This window comes from Rhinatrema bivittatum, chromosome 3, assembly GCF_901001135.1.
Source record: "Rhinatrema bivittatum chromosome 3, aRhiBiv1.1, whole genome shotgun sequence".
Lineage (NCBI taxonomy): Eukaryota > Metazoa > Chordata > Amphibia > Gymnophiona > Rhinatrematidae > Rhinatrema > Rhinatrema bivittatum.
Window position 1 is genome coordinate 207,718,756 of NC_042617.1, and position 15,647 is coordinate 207,734,402.

Here is a 15,647-nt window from a genome sequence, read left to right on the forward strand (position 1 = left end):
GGGTAAATGTATCATCGGGGCATGCTAGAGAAAACGTTCCTGGATGGAATAAATGATAGCTTTATGGAGCAATTGGTTCAGGAACCAACGAGAGAGGGAGCAATTTTAGATCTAATTCTCAGTGGAGCACAGGACTTGGTGAGAGAGGTAATGGTGGTGGGGCCGCTTGGTAATAGTGATCATAATATGATCAAATTTGATTTAATGACTGGAAGAGGAACAGTGTGCAAAATGAGAAAAATTGTTAGAAAAAAACTGAAATGAGCAGCTACAAAAGTAAAAAATGTCCAAGAGGCATGGTCATTGTTAAAAAATACCATTCTAGAAGCACAATCTAGATGTGTTCCACACTTTAAGAAAAGTGGAAAGAAGGGAAAACGACTACCGGCATGGTTAAAAGGGGAGGTGAAAGTAGCTATTTTAGCCAAAAGACCTTCATTAAAAAATTGGAAGAAGGATCCAACAGAAGAAAATAGGATAAAGCATAAACGTTGGCAAGTTAAATGTAAGACATTGATAAGACAGGCTAAGAGAGAATTTGAAAAGAAGTTGTCCGTAGAGGCAAAAACTCACAGTAAAACTTTTTAAAATATATCTGAAGCAGAAAGCCTGGAGGGAGTCAGTTGGACCGTTAGATGATCGAGGGGTTAAAGGGGCACTTAGAGAAGATAAGGTAATCGCAGAAAGATTAAATGATTTCTTTTCTTCGGTGTTTACTGAAGAGGATGTTGGGGAGGTACCCATAATGGAGAAGGTTTTCATGGGTAATGATTCAGATAGACTGAATCAAATCATGGTGAACCTAGAAGATGTGGTAGGCCTGATTGACAAACTGAAGAGTAGTAAATCACCTGGATTGGATGGTATACACCCCAGAGTTCTGAAGGAAATAAAAAATGAAATTTCAGACCTATTAGTAAAAATTTGTAACCTATCATTAAAATCATCCATTGTACCTGAAGACTGGAGGATAGCAAATGTAACCCCAATATTTAAAAAGGGCTCCAGGGGCGATCCGGGAAACTACAGACTGGTTAGCCTGACTTCAGTGCCAGGAAAAATAGTGGAAAGTGTTCTAAACATCAAAATCACAGAACATATAGAAAGACATGGTTTAATGGAACAAAGTCAGTATGGCTTTACCCAGGGCAAGTCTTGCCTCACAAATCTGCTTCACTTTTTTGAAGGAGTTAATAAACATGTGGATAAAGGTGAACCGGTAGATGTAGTATACTTGGATTTTCAGTAGGCGTTTGACAAAGTTCCTCATGAGAGGCTTCTAGGAAAAGTAAAAAGTCATGGGATAGGTGGCGATGTCCTTTCGTGGATTGCAAACTGGCTAAAAGACAGGAAACAGAGAGTAGGATTAAATGGACAATTTTCTCAGTGGAAGGGAGTGGACAGTGGAGTGCCTCAGGGATCTGTATTGGGACCCTTACTTTTCAATATATTTATAAATGATCTGGAATGAAATACGACGAGTGAGATAATCAAATTTGCAGATGACACAAAATTGTTCAGAGTAGTTAAATCACAAGCAGATTGTGATAAATTGCAGGAAGACCTTGTGAGACTGGAAAATTGGGCATCCAAATGGCAAATGAATGGGTAATGCATATAGGGAAAAATAACCCATGCTATAATTACACAATGTTGGGTTCCATATTAGATGCTTCAACCCAAGAAAGAGATCTAGGCGTCATGGTGGATAACACATTGAAATCATTGGTTCAGTGTGCTGCGGCAGTCAAAACAGCAAACAGAATGTTGGGAATTATTAGAAAGGGAATTGTGAATAAAACGGAAAATGTCATAATGCCTCTGTATCGTTCTATGGTGAGACCGCACCTTGAATACTGTGTACAATTCTGGTCGCCGCATCTCAAAAAAGATATAATTGCGATGGGAAGTTACAGAGAAGGGCTACCAAAATGATAAGGGGAATGGAACAGCTCCCCTATAAGGAAAGACTAAAGAGGTTAGGACTTTTCAGCTTGGAGAAGAGACGGCTGAGGGGGGATATGATAGAGATGTTTAAAATCATGAGAGCTCTAGAACGGGTAGATGTGAATCGGTTATTTACTCTTTCGGATAGTAGAAAGACTAGGGGGCACTCCATGAAGTTAGCATGGGGCACATTTAAAACTGATCGGAGAAAGATCATTTTTACTCAATGCACAATAAAACTCTGGAATTTGTTGCCAGAGGATGTGGATAGTGCAGTTAGTATAGCTGTGTTTAAAAAAGGATTGGATAATTTCTTGGAGGAGAAGTCCATTACCTGCTATTAAGTTCACTTAGAGAATAGCCACTGCCATTAGCAATGGTAACATGGAATAGACTTAGGTTTTGGGTACTTGCCAGGTTCTTATGGCCTGGATTGGCCACTGTTGGAAACAGGATGCTGGGCTTGATGGACCCTTGGTCTGACCAGGTATGGCATTTTCTTATGTTCTTATGTTCTTTAAAGATGGAAAAAATGTCTGGACACAGGCACCTCCTGCAGGTCGTGTAATCCAGATAACTGGCACCTCCAGCAGGTCGTGAGAAAAGTCCTGAACAAAAAACAATTTTGGAGTTCAAATACAAGTCCAGGAACAAACTCAAGATGAAGACTCTGAAGCAGAACTCCAGGAACAAGGAAAGTCCATCACAGGAACACATTCACTGGACACATGGCCTTGCTTACTGTTGTGTTTGGGACCGCTAGGAGAGAGATCCCAACTTGAGGGGATTGTGTGCCCTTGGGCCTCGGCACGATCCCAGACGAATGTAAGACAGCACCAAGGGTTGGCAAGACATGTCCAAGCATGGGTGAAGACAAAGTCTGACCCTCTGCTGGACCTGCATGCTTCTGGAAAGCCAACAATGCTATGTTGGTTAGTGAACAGTCCCACGACCGTTCCCAGCCCTTTCGGACTTGCCGCTAGAAATCGGAAAGAAGCAGCAGGCTAGGCTGAGGATGAGGGCAGACGGAGGCCTTGTTACACAGAAGACTCAAGATGTGGACGAGAAAACTCTGGATGTGGACCAGGAACTTTAAAGACTCTAGATGAGACGAGGAGCTTGGAAGACTCTGGACGAGATGAGGAACTTGGAAGAGTCTGGACAAGACAAGAAGCTAGGAATGTTCGGATTTTGGCACTGTCTCTCAGGGTGCCCTACACAGCCCTCCGACGTGGGCGGACCCAATGGACTGGTCACAGACCACCCTGTCCCACTGCACACCTACACAACCTGAAGAGGCTGGTCACGGACCACGCGGAGAGCGGGACAAGTGCAGGAAGGGAATCCAGCTGAGATGAAACTCCAATGACAAGACAAGGTGCCATCTGGAGAACCAGAGAAGCCATCTGGAGAACCAGAGAAGCTGAACCAGCTACAGACTGGCATGTAGGGTCATCAAATACAGATTTGAAGAGAGTCAGAAAGCTAGGCAAGTCATTCAGGACTGGATCATTGCGTTCCCATAATGGTGAAGCCCAGGCCAGAGCTTTTCCATCCAACATGGATAAAATATATGTCATGATGGTAATTGCTGTAGGGAAGTACAGCGGTTGTAAGGAGATGTGCATACAGCACTGATTTAGAAAGCCCCTACATAACAGGTCATCTCCTGAGAATCGAGTAGGGGCAGGCAAAAGAACTGTAGTATGCCTGGTAACCACCGGGGGTGATGCACTCTGATCAGGAATAGGAGAAGCATTCAGTCTGTTATTCAGCTGATTAAAGACGGTATTCAATGACTCCAACGTTCTCTGTTGCTCCAAAATCCATTGGGCCAGGCCAGAAATGGCCTGTAAGGCTGAGAGCTGAGCCAGGTCCATGGAGTTAGCAATCTGTTATGTTTTAACTTGGTTTGTGGACCCTTAGGTCATGGAGAGAGCTGACTCCACCCACAGGGAGGAGCCCTGTGGGGACTCTCCACAACAGGTGGGGTCTCAGCAGTGATGGACACAGGAGTCAGAGAATATTTATTATACAGCAACGAGAAACCCGAGGAGCGGGTTTGTTACTCAGTCCTGGAAATAGAAAACCTGGGATGGATTCTCTGGTAGTGATCCGCAGGGCAGGGTAATCTGGGGAATCCTTGCTTCTTGATAGACCTTGTGTGTGGTAACTCTGGTAGTGGTCCACATCGTGGGGTAGGCCGGAGGCAGATGTGGGTAACTGGTACAAAACAGCATGAATACGGTAGTGGTCCGCAGAGTGGGGTAACCCGGAAAGTACTTGCTTCTAGTATACCTTGTGCGTTGTAGCTCCGGTAGTGGTCCACAGCACAGGGTAGGCTGGAAGTAGGTGTTGGCAACTGGCACAAGATAGCGTGGATCTGGTAGGGGTCCGCAGAGTGGGGTAACCTGAGGATCCACAGCAAGACAGATGAGGTGATGTAGAGTAGATCTTGTACTCACTATGCAGTAGAGAATTCGTAGTAGCAGCAGCGGAGACCCGATGCAGGAGCAGTCACTTAGCTGGTGAAGGTAAGACAGGCAGAAGAGGTTCTCCAAGGAGCGGATAGCCCTGAGTGCAGCAAGGCCCTTGAGGAGCAGGTACCTGAGGCACTCAGTCAGGAATGCAGGAAAAGTAATGCAAAGCGTCTCAGAGTAAAGGAATTAAACAAGATGGAATCCTTGCTAACTTGTAGATAGGAAAGTCTGGTAGACTTAAATACACATAGGCAGTGATGTCATGCGGTGGGGGGGCCCCCCGAGGTTCCCACCATGACATGCACAAGAAGGAGGCAGGCGCGTGCGCATGTGCCCTAGGTCACACCAGATTCAAGATGGAAACCGGGATCGCCCACGCCATCCCGGTAACACCAGGGAGGTTGGCATGTAGGGACAGAGGTGATCATCTTAGCCAGAATCGAAGCTACTGGGCAACATGAGGTGAGCAGCAAAGGTCACAGCCATCTGCAACCGACGGGCGCAACAGTCCAGGGTTGGAGATAGGCCGAAGAGTAATCAAACGTAGCAAAGGTCCGGAGTTGGAGATAGGCTGAAGAGTAGTCAAACGTATCAAAGGTCCGGGATTGGAGATAGGCTGATGAGTAGTCAAACGTAGCAGAAGTCCAGGTTGGAGATAGGCTAAAGAATAGTCAAACAAAGCCAGTCGAAATCCAGAAAGTCAGTCCAACACATATACAGGGCAGGAACAAGGAAGACTGGAACCGGGAACCACAGGAGACAGGAACACAACGTAGAGATGATTCTCTATCAGCAACGAGTACGAGGAGTACGAGGAGACCTGTTGCAAAGGCAACACTATGGAGCGAGGCCTGAGCTTATATACGCTGAAGACTCTGATGTCAGCATCCGAGTCCGCGGCCAGGTTCCCACCGCAGGCCCTTTAAAAGAATCAGCGATGCGCGCGTGCCTAGGGAGGGGCGCAATGCCAATGTCAGCATCTCTCTGCGGGCCACGTGGAGAGGCCCGACGAGCAGGGACATCTTGGCTGGCAACACTGTGGACCATGGCAGAGCCAGAGGCACTGGAGGTGACCTGACATCAGAGCTGGTGGCCCACCGCCACCAGTGAAGAGGAACCAGGAGCTGGAGTCATACAAGAAGGTGAGAGGGCCACTGGTCTTCCGTGGGCAGCATGCGTAACATTACCTATGTAACGCTTCCAATGTTACATAGATAATAACACTGGAAGCATACTGTCTAGTTTTGATATCTGGGTAAGATATCCGGGTAAGTAGTGAGTTAACCGGCCACATCAAACTGGATAACTTTAGGCTTAACCGGGCATATTCAATCAATGCCCAGTTAATATTAAAGTTATCCAGCTATATGTAGCCTGATAACATTCAACAAGTATATTCAGTGGAACGTTTATCCCACTGAATATATTGGACAATTTTTCTGTCTAACTTTAACCAGATAATTTATCTACCAACCATCCAAATGAATACTGGACTCTATGAGTTTTGGGTTAGAAGCTTGTTATTTGAGACATGTGAAGTAAGGTTGTCAACAATAATAGAATGTTTGTTAATTCTAGCATCAAATTTTCTGTAAGACTTTGAAGAATTGAACCGGGATAGTAAAAGTGATTCACATTGTCTAAAGCTTCAGAATTGGCATACACGTTTGGTTGAATATCAATGACCTTTGTTATAACTATTTTTTAAATAGTTATTAGCATGCCAAACTTAGTGCATGAATCAGAGAATGTATTCCTTATGACCTGCAATTTATCAGAAATACAAAGGCAGTATCATCTGTGAAAAGCAGATCTGAAATACTAAGCTGGATGATACGCCTTTTGCTCTGTAATCACCTGATATTAATCAGGTTGTCATCCATCCTCGATTCAACTAGTATGACAAATTTATCATTTCCAAAACTGTATTTAAGAAGAATAAAGAAAATCCTAAAAATTATAATTGCGAAAATGTATCAGTTTTAAACTCATATGAACTTCCACTTCCATACTGTAGAGTGACCTTTATTTCCTCATGGAATGCATTAAATAGGGCAAACATCTTTTATGGACAACCAAATTATCAATAGAATCTTGTAGATGTCATTTCTACTAATTGTGTTGAAGGTCTTTTCTGGGTCACTGAATGCTATATATAGAGTTACTCATTCATGACTTTTTACTTGCAGTAAGTGTAGTGTGAATATATATAATTTAGAAGAAGCACACCCACACTGCAGCTGTTCTTTGCAGCTGCACAGGTACTGGTTCTCCCTCCCCTGTCTCCTGCAGCCATAAGTAAAACATTCTCTATTTCCCTAAACCACTGGGTCAAAATGTCCTATTAGTGGTTTGTCTTCAGGCCACATAGCACTGCTTCTTCTGGGTGCAAAGACAGATTGCCAGCGCTCTCTGGCTGTTTACTACTTTTGGAGCTGAACAGTTGTTTGGGCCTGCAGACTAAATATGAGACCAGCTGAGACCAAGATTGCCTCTACTCCAATCCTATAAATAAACAAAAAAAATCCAATGGGTTACTGGCTATGCAGCCAAGAAGGCTGCTGGAAGCACCAGGTCCCTTAAAGGGGCAGCAGCTACACCACTGTAAGTATTTTTAGCCCGGCTAAACGGTATTAGCCTTGGGAATGCCATTGCTTATCCCTGGGAATGAGCAACAAAAAATTGATCTACACTTTAGGATCTGCCAAGTTCTTGTGACATGGATTGCTCACTCTCAGAGACAGGATGCTGGGCTTAAAGACCACTGGTCTGACTTAGCATGACTCTTCTTTTATTCTTATCTTCTAGAATGATAAACCTTATTTTTTTTCCCTTCCCTGCTCTGGGTGCATGAAGCACAGCCTCTGATGATTGCAGACTTTCTGAGGGAATATATTGTGTTAACAAACAAGCCAAACAAGATGGACTATCCAGAATAAAAACCAAGTAAAATAAATACAAAAGTTTAAACTGTTGTCTGGGCATTTTATTTTTCTGATTGGATTGGTCTAGGTCTCTCTGTTCAGTCTTCCTACTCCACTTCCCATTTCTTTTCTTCTCCTATCTTCTTCCCATCCTTCCCTTCATCTGTCTCAGTCATTGATCCTTAAGACTATAAGAATTGCTATACTGGGTCCGACCAAGGGTCCATCAAGCCCAGTATACAATGAAAAGTTAGGAGTCTCAATTCAGTAAAATCTTCTGCTTACTTTGCAGCAGCAGCCAAGAAAGCAAATAGAATGCTATAAATTATTAGGAAATGAATGGAGAATACAACAAAGAATATCATAATGCTTCTGTATCACTCCATGATGAAATCTCATCTTGAGTATTGTGTGCAGTTCAGGTCACCACATCTCAAAAAGATATAGCAAAATTTGAAAAGGTGCTGAGAAGGGTGACTAAAATGATAAACAGGATGGAATGATACTCCTAAGAGTAAAGGCTAAAGAGGTTAGGACTCATCTGCTTGGTGAAGAGACGGCTGAGAGAAGATAGAGGCATGGGTGTAGCATCCATAGTGCACAGGCATCATGAACTTTAAAACGGGGTGTGCTATGCACCACCAAGTGCCTGGTGGCCTAAAAAGAGAGGCCTTGTCTTAGGTCCACTGCATGCACATCCAAGGGAGCAGTGATAGAGAAGAGGAAGAGGACTGGGATGCTGCCGCAGACCCCATCCCACTGGTGGCCAAAGAAAGAAGAGGTCCGGGAGGCCATTGGCAGAACCCATCTTGCCAGCAGCTGTGAAGAGAAGCAGGCCCAGGAGGTTGCAGGCTGCCAAGAAGAGGAAGGAACCTGTTCTCCCACTCCTATAAGTGTGCCTGCCCTCTGGGATTCAAACCACGTGTGGCCAGTAGCTGTTCTATGCTGATCTCATGCATCACAAGAATAGCATAGAGGAAGAGCTAGCCCTGTGAATTTTGAATACCATGGGACAGGCACATGAGGAGCAGCAGCAGCAACAGAATGGGCTCACCCTTCTGCTCCTGATGGGGAGCCTGTCTGGGATTTATCTTTGCATGCGTGAGTGAATGGGAGCCTGCCTGTGTGTATGTGTGTGTGTGTATTTGTGAATGGTATCCTGTCTGAGTATGGATGTGTGTATGAATGGTAGCCTGCCTGCCTGGGTGTAGATGTATGAATGGGAGCCTGTCTAGGTGTGTATGTGTGCAGGGGTGTGAATGGTAACCTGTATGTGTGTGTGTGTGTTTGTGCAAATGGGAACCTGCCTGTGTGTGTGTGTGTGTGTGTTGTGAATGGTAACCTACCTGCGACTGAGTGTGTTTGTGTGAATGGGTGCCTGCTTGGGGGGAGATGTGAATGGAAGCCTGGCTGGAAGTGTATGTGTGTGAGAGAGAAAGTATGTGGGTGTGAGTCTGAATGTATATGTGAGTGAGAGCATGTGGGAGCGAGAGCTTATGTGTATATCTGATGGAGTGCATGGGTGTGTGGGATTAGGAGCCTATGTGTGAGAGAGAGCATTTGAGAGTGTGTGTGATAGTGCCAGCCTTCATGTGAGAATGAGAGCCTGTGTGTACGTATGTATGGGAGTGAGAGTCTGTGCGTTTCAGTGGGAATATGAAGCTGTGTGAGAGAGCATGTAAATTTGAGAGCCTGTGTGTGTTTGCCGGGGGGGGTGGAATGGGAGCCTGCATGTGAGAGACAGCATGTGAGAAAGCCTGTGTGTGTGTGAGAAAGTGGCAGCCTGCATGCTGGAAGAGTGGTCGAAGATATGGCAGCTGAGATTCAATGCCAAGAAGTGCAAAGTCATGCATATGGGGTGTGGAAATCCGAAAGAACTGTATTTGATGGGGGTGAAGGGCTGATGTGCATGGAGCAGGAGAGAGACCTTGGGGTGATAGTGTCTAATGATCTGAAGTCGGTGAAACAATGTGACAAGGCGATAGCTAAAGCCAGAAGAATGCTGGGCTGCATAGAGGACTATCTAGTAAGAGAAAGGAAGTGATGATCCCCTTGTACAGGGCCTTGGTGAGGCCTCACCTGGAGTACTGTGTTCAGTTCTAGAGACTGTATCTCCAAAGGGACAGAGACAGGATGGAGGCGGTCCAGAGAAGGGCAACCAAAAAGTTGGATGGTCTGCATAAAATGACTTATGAGGAGAGGTTGAAGAACCTAAATATGTAAACCCTGGAGGAGAGGAGGAGCAGTGGTGATATGATACAGACTTTCAGATACTTGAAAGGTTTTAATGATCCATGGTCAACAACAAACCTTTTACGTTGGAAAAAAATCAGTAGAACTAGGAGCCATGATTTGAAGCTCCAGGGAGGAAGACTCAGAACCAATGTCAGGAAGTATTTCTTCACGGAAAAGGTGGATACCTGGAATGCCCTTCCGGAGGAAGTGGTGAAGACTAAAACTGTGAAGGATTTTAAAGGGGCAAGGGATAAACACTGTGGATCCATAAAGGCTAGAGGATGGGAATGAAGAGTAGAGCCATTGGGGTGGCTTGCTGGAATGGTAGCTACTACTTGGTGATTACTACCCTTACTCAATAAGCCTTCGCACAGTTAATGCAACCCCAACAATGCTCTCTGCTTCAACTGCAAGGGGAAATGTGGAAAAGAGGATTTGCATTCAGATAACAACCAACAAGGACTGAACTTCACAATCTGGGTAAACAAATAAGCGTGGGGGTAGCTTGCTTATTACGGTGGTTACTACCCGAAACCAATTAAGCCTGATACATCATTTTGAATGCATATACAGCGTTGCTCTCTTCTTCAACAGCAGGGGGAAATATGGAAAAGAGGATTTGCATTCAGACAATCAACAAGGACTGAACTTCACAATCTGGGTAAACAAATAAGCGTGGGGGTAGCTTGCTTATTGTGGCGGTTACTATCCTAAACCAATTAAGCCTGATACATCACTTTGAATGCATTTACAGTGTTGCTCTCTGCTTCTACGGCAGGGGGAAATGTGGAAAACAGGATTTGCATTCAGATAACAACCAACAAGGAGGTGGAGTCAAGATGGCGCCCTGAACAGATGCGCTGAAAAACTGCTCTGCTGTTTTTTTCTGGTAAAGTTGAATTTCCTTAAGAAAAATGCCTCTAAAACGTAAAGGAAAGCTGAGAGTTTACCCTTCTCCCTCAGCGATTCCAGCAGGGCAGAAAACGATTGACCAGTGCGTCTCTAAATCGGAAGGGAAGGAGCTGAGAGGTCCGGCTGTCGGGTCACAGAGAGGAGAATGTGACTCGACCTCGGAGGAGGTTTCCCTCAGCCCATTGGATGACCGACTTCCACTGGCTGCTTGCACCACCTCAACGCTGTGGCTCTCCGGGAGCCCCGAAGTGGATATCCCTGTGCAGCAGCCTGAAGGGGCAATGGCGTTGGAGGGCATACCGCAGACCTCCATAGAATATGGAGAGAACTCCCTCAGTGGGAATGATCGAGGAGGAGGAGAAGAGAGGCGGAGCCCAGGAGAGAAAACACACGGGCAGGAGCCCCTTCTCCAAACCGATAATGAGATAACTTTTAAAAAACCTGAAGTAGTCACTGTGGACTGCCTATGGAAACTGTCATCAGCAATGGCAAAGTCGATAGCTGAATGTTCAACTAAAATTAGTACTGTTTCCTGCCAATTGGATATGCTGAATAAGAACTTTGAGGGTCATAAGTTGGAAGTGACTGAGAAATGTATAAGTCTGGAAAATGATATAAAACAGGTTAAAGAAGTTCAAGCAATTTTAATTCAAGATTGTGGAGTAGCTAAAAGGAAAATTGAAAACACAGAAAATAAACTGAGGCATCTAAATTTGAGAATAATACATTTTCCAAGGGTTGTTGGAGAATTTCCCAGAATGACCGTGAAGCGGTATTTTCAAGAGATTTTGGAGAGTCCCCCTGTAAAGACTCCACCCCTAGAAAAAGTATATTTCCTTCCAACGAGGAGAAATCAGCAAATACAATCAACTCCCAATTTATTAGAAAATCTAAGGGACTTCCTAGAATCTTCATTGCTTGAGATTGCTGAGAACGCTACATTATTAATGTCTTTTCATAATGAAAATGATATGGGAGAAATAATGCGTGCTTACTTTAAAAAAATCAATGTCCCATTTATGGGATCTGTTATCAGAATTTTCCCTGATCTAACAAAAGAGATGCAGCAAAAAAGGAAAAACTTTTTAGCTTTAAAGCAGGAAGTGTTAGCAGTGGGTGCCTCTTTCATACTACGGTTCCCGTGTAAATGTGTCCTTAAGTATGGGAGAGATAATTATATTTTTTTCCATCTGGACCAGCTAAAAAGCTTTGTTGAGGCCAAAAAAGGAGAAAAGCAAATGAGTGGTAGTTAATGAAGTCCAAATAGTAAGAATCCGATATACAGGGCACCTATTTCCTAAACGTGTATTACTATTTTGATTCTTCCTTTGTATTGCATTACTCCACCCCCTCCCCCTTTCTGGTTTGAGGTCTAGTGGGTGTAGATATTTCAAGTTGAGATATGTTGAGAATAATATTTCTGAGTTATTAATTGTCTTTGTTGTACTACACCATTTTTCTTTATGCTTTGTATATTATTATAAAAGTTTAATAAAGAGAAAATAAATTAAAAAAAAACAACCAACAAGGACTGAACTTCACAAGGCATAGATCTGTGCAGTCTGGGTAAACAAGCATTGGAGTAACTTGATTGATGCGGTGGTTACTACCCTTCACCATTAAGCCTTATGATCACCTTTGATGCAACTCCAACATTACTCTCTGCATCAATGACAGGGGATGGCAGGAAATTTGAATCAAACAGTTATGAAAAAAGGGCCCTGAACTTGGTGGGTGATGAAACAGACAAGATGGGAAAATAAGTGTGGAACTTGCTGGGCAGACTAGATGGGCCGATTGGTCTTTTTCTGCCGTCATATCTAGGTTTCTAGGTTTCTGTGCATGTGAGAACATGAGAGAGTGAGAGAGTGAGAGCCTGTAGGTATACGTATGTATGGGAGTAGGAATCTGCATATGAAAGAGAGCATGTGAGAGCCTGTATGTTTGTGTGTGAGAAGCACGTAAGAGCGAGAACACAATATGTGTGTGTGTGTGTGTTTGTGAGAGCCTGTATGTTTGTGTGTGAGAAGCACGTAAGAGCGAGAACACAATATGTGTGTGTGTGTGTGTTTGTGAGAATGGAAGCCTGTCTGTAAGAGCTTGTGAGAGTGAAAGCCTGCATGTGAGAGAGAGCATGAAAGAGTGGGAGCCTGTGTGTATGTGAATGAGAGCATGCAAGAATGGGATCCTGTATGAGAGAAAGCTTGTGTGTGAGAGCGTGCATGTGAAATATAACCTTTATGTGTGTGTGTGTGTGTGTGTGTTTGTGTGTGAAGGAGGAAGGAAAAAGACAGAGAAGAGAGAAGAAACAGAAAGAATAAAAGAGACTCTAAAAAAGTAATAAGAAAAAGACATACAAGGGGAAAAAAGAGATTGGGACCAACCAATTAGAAAAATAAAATCAGATAACAAAGATAAAAAAATTAATTTGTCTTTCAGCAATTGGAAAATGCCATCTTTTGGAATGCGCATTTATGTTATATTTGTATTTTGCTTTTTCTTCAGTATTCCAGGGTTCATAGAGTCTGGTTTCTCTAGCTTTCCATTTCAGTTTTGCCTGCATGTTTCTATTTCTAATTTGTAGTTCCTTATTCTGTATTAGGTAAGGGTCTATCTGTGATACGCATGTGTGTCAGAAGTGCAGTATTTTGACTAGCATGTTGTTTCTCTGTAGAGATTTGTAGCTGTTCAGCTTGTTCTTTTTGCTCAGAAGGTGATATATTAGTATTCGAGGAACTGGTATGTCATACACAGGCTTTCACAAGCATGGACATGCACACACACACACACACACACACACACACACACATAATGTGTGAATGTGGGAGAGAGATCCTGTGTGTGTAAGGAAGAGAGGGCCTATGTATGTGAGAGAGGGGGAGTGTGTGTGAGAGCATTGACATGCATATGAGAGAGGGAGTGTATGTAAGAATGAATGTGTTAGTATGTGTGTGTGAATAAGAGATGATATAGTTTGTGTGGCCCTAGCTCTCCCAATCTATGATAATCTCAGGGTAAGTAGAAATCAAAAGATCCCAGGTATGGTGATCAGGAGATTTTTAAATCCTTATTAGTTTTAATTATTGGATGTAATTTGAAGCTCCTACTGTTTTGAAATATTTTATTGTTTTTCTGGGAAATAGAACATTTTAAAATTAGTGGATATTTTATTCATCAGATGTTTTTAAATATTTTATTGGTGTTTGGTAAATATTAGAATACATGTATGCACGTTTTTTTAAAATTATTATATGATTGTCGGCTATTTTGACATTTATTCTTTTTATTAGCATGGTTTTAATATTATAAATAATGTTTTATATCTCTTGATTTTATTGCTTGATGTTTTGAGAGAAATGATGATGTTTATGTTTTTCCATTGTTGCACTGCATAATACATTTCAGTTTATGGTTTCCAGTACAGTTTTTATTAGCACATTTCTATTTTGTATTTGTATTTTAAAAGTCCAGTTCTTGTGTAACTTGAATTCTTGCTATGAAAATAGTGGTACTTATCACTGGCTTTTACTGCATTATGATCCTCTCTTCCTCATTTCTATTTTAAACAGAAGTTTGCTTTTTATTAATTTCATTTGCATGCAGAAAGCAGCTTTGAATGTTCTTGCAGAAAATATTTTTTCTTTCACACATTTTATTGTAACTGCTGTTTGTAGATTAGGTGATTATTTTAAGGGATGGACAGCTAATTTTCCCTCTAAGGATTAGATTACTGTGGGCATAAAATGAATAGGCTTTTTGCATCAAAGAAAGTAGTACTCACAAGATAATGTAGGAGGGTATATTGTGTTCTAGGCATCTGGCAGCAGCAAATTTTCTGGTGCACCACCAACTTTAGCAGTTACTCTATGCCTCTGGATAGAGGTTTATAAAATGAGTGGAGTGAAATGAGTAAATGTGAATTACTTGTTTACTTCATCAAAAAATTCAAAGACTAGGGGACACACAATGAAGTTATAAGTTGTACATTTAAAACTAATAGACATTTTTTTTTACTAAACACATAATTAAGCTCTAGTATTAATTGTCAGAGGATGTGATGAAAGATGTTAGTGTAAAAGTCTTTAAAATATTATTAAGGTGGAGTAGCAGAAATCCACTGCTTATCCCTGGGATAAACAGCATAGAATCTAACTACCCTTTGGGATTCTGCCAGGTACTTGTGACCTGGATAGGTCATTCTTGGAAACAGGATACTGGGCTTGATGAATCTTTGACTTGACCCAGTATGGCAAATCTTCTGTTCTTATACTTTTTACAGCAGTTCCCAATACAGGTCACAAGTTCTTGGCAGGATCCCAAATAGTAGGTAGATATCATGCTAATACCCATGCTAATACCCAGGATAAGTTATGGCTTTTAGTTTTTTCCATGTTATTTCTTTTTTGTTTGCATGGCCCTTTAAATGTAACACGGGCCTCTTGGGACCCACATTAGGGTTCCTGGCTCCCGCATTACATTTACATATTCCTCAAGAGGTATCGTTATTTTATCATGGCTGACTACTTTCTCAGTCAGTTGCAATAAAATAGTTACATTGAATTGCCTAGTAATGACCTGCTTTGCATGCTAGCTAGTACATACATCATGTCCTTTATATTCCTTATCTGGGAGAATGCAACAAGTTGTTGTAATGCCAAGGAAGAGATTAAACCCAGGACATGCCAATATTTTTTAATAATCTTCTTGTTTTGACATGGGGAGTGTAATTTTCAAGATTTATTTATTTATTTGCTTTTTTGAAAAGTCTATCTAAGCCTGGAGATGGGTTAGAAGAAAATGGCATCTGTCATAAAAAAATGTCTCTGTTTTTACTGCTTTGTGGGAATAAGCAATTTCTCCCAGGACATGAATATGCCTTCATCTTTCAATTGTGGCAAGCTGCTGGTGTCAGAAATATTCATCATATTTTCGATGGAGATTCTATGGTGTGTCAAGATTTTGCATCTCTTTGTACTACATTTAGATTATTAAACAAGCAGTTTTTTGCTTTCTTGCAAGCCAGTCATTATATACAGTCTCTATTTTGGTCATAAGCTGATTTGGTTAAAGAATGTAGTTTCTCCATAGAAATGCAAGACTTAAGTGAGGGGCGAAATTCTACATCATTATGGTACAATTTTTGCAAACA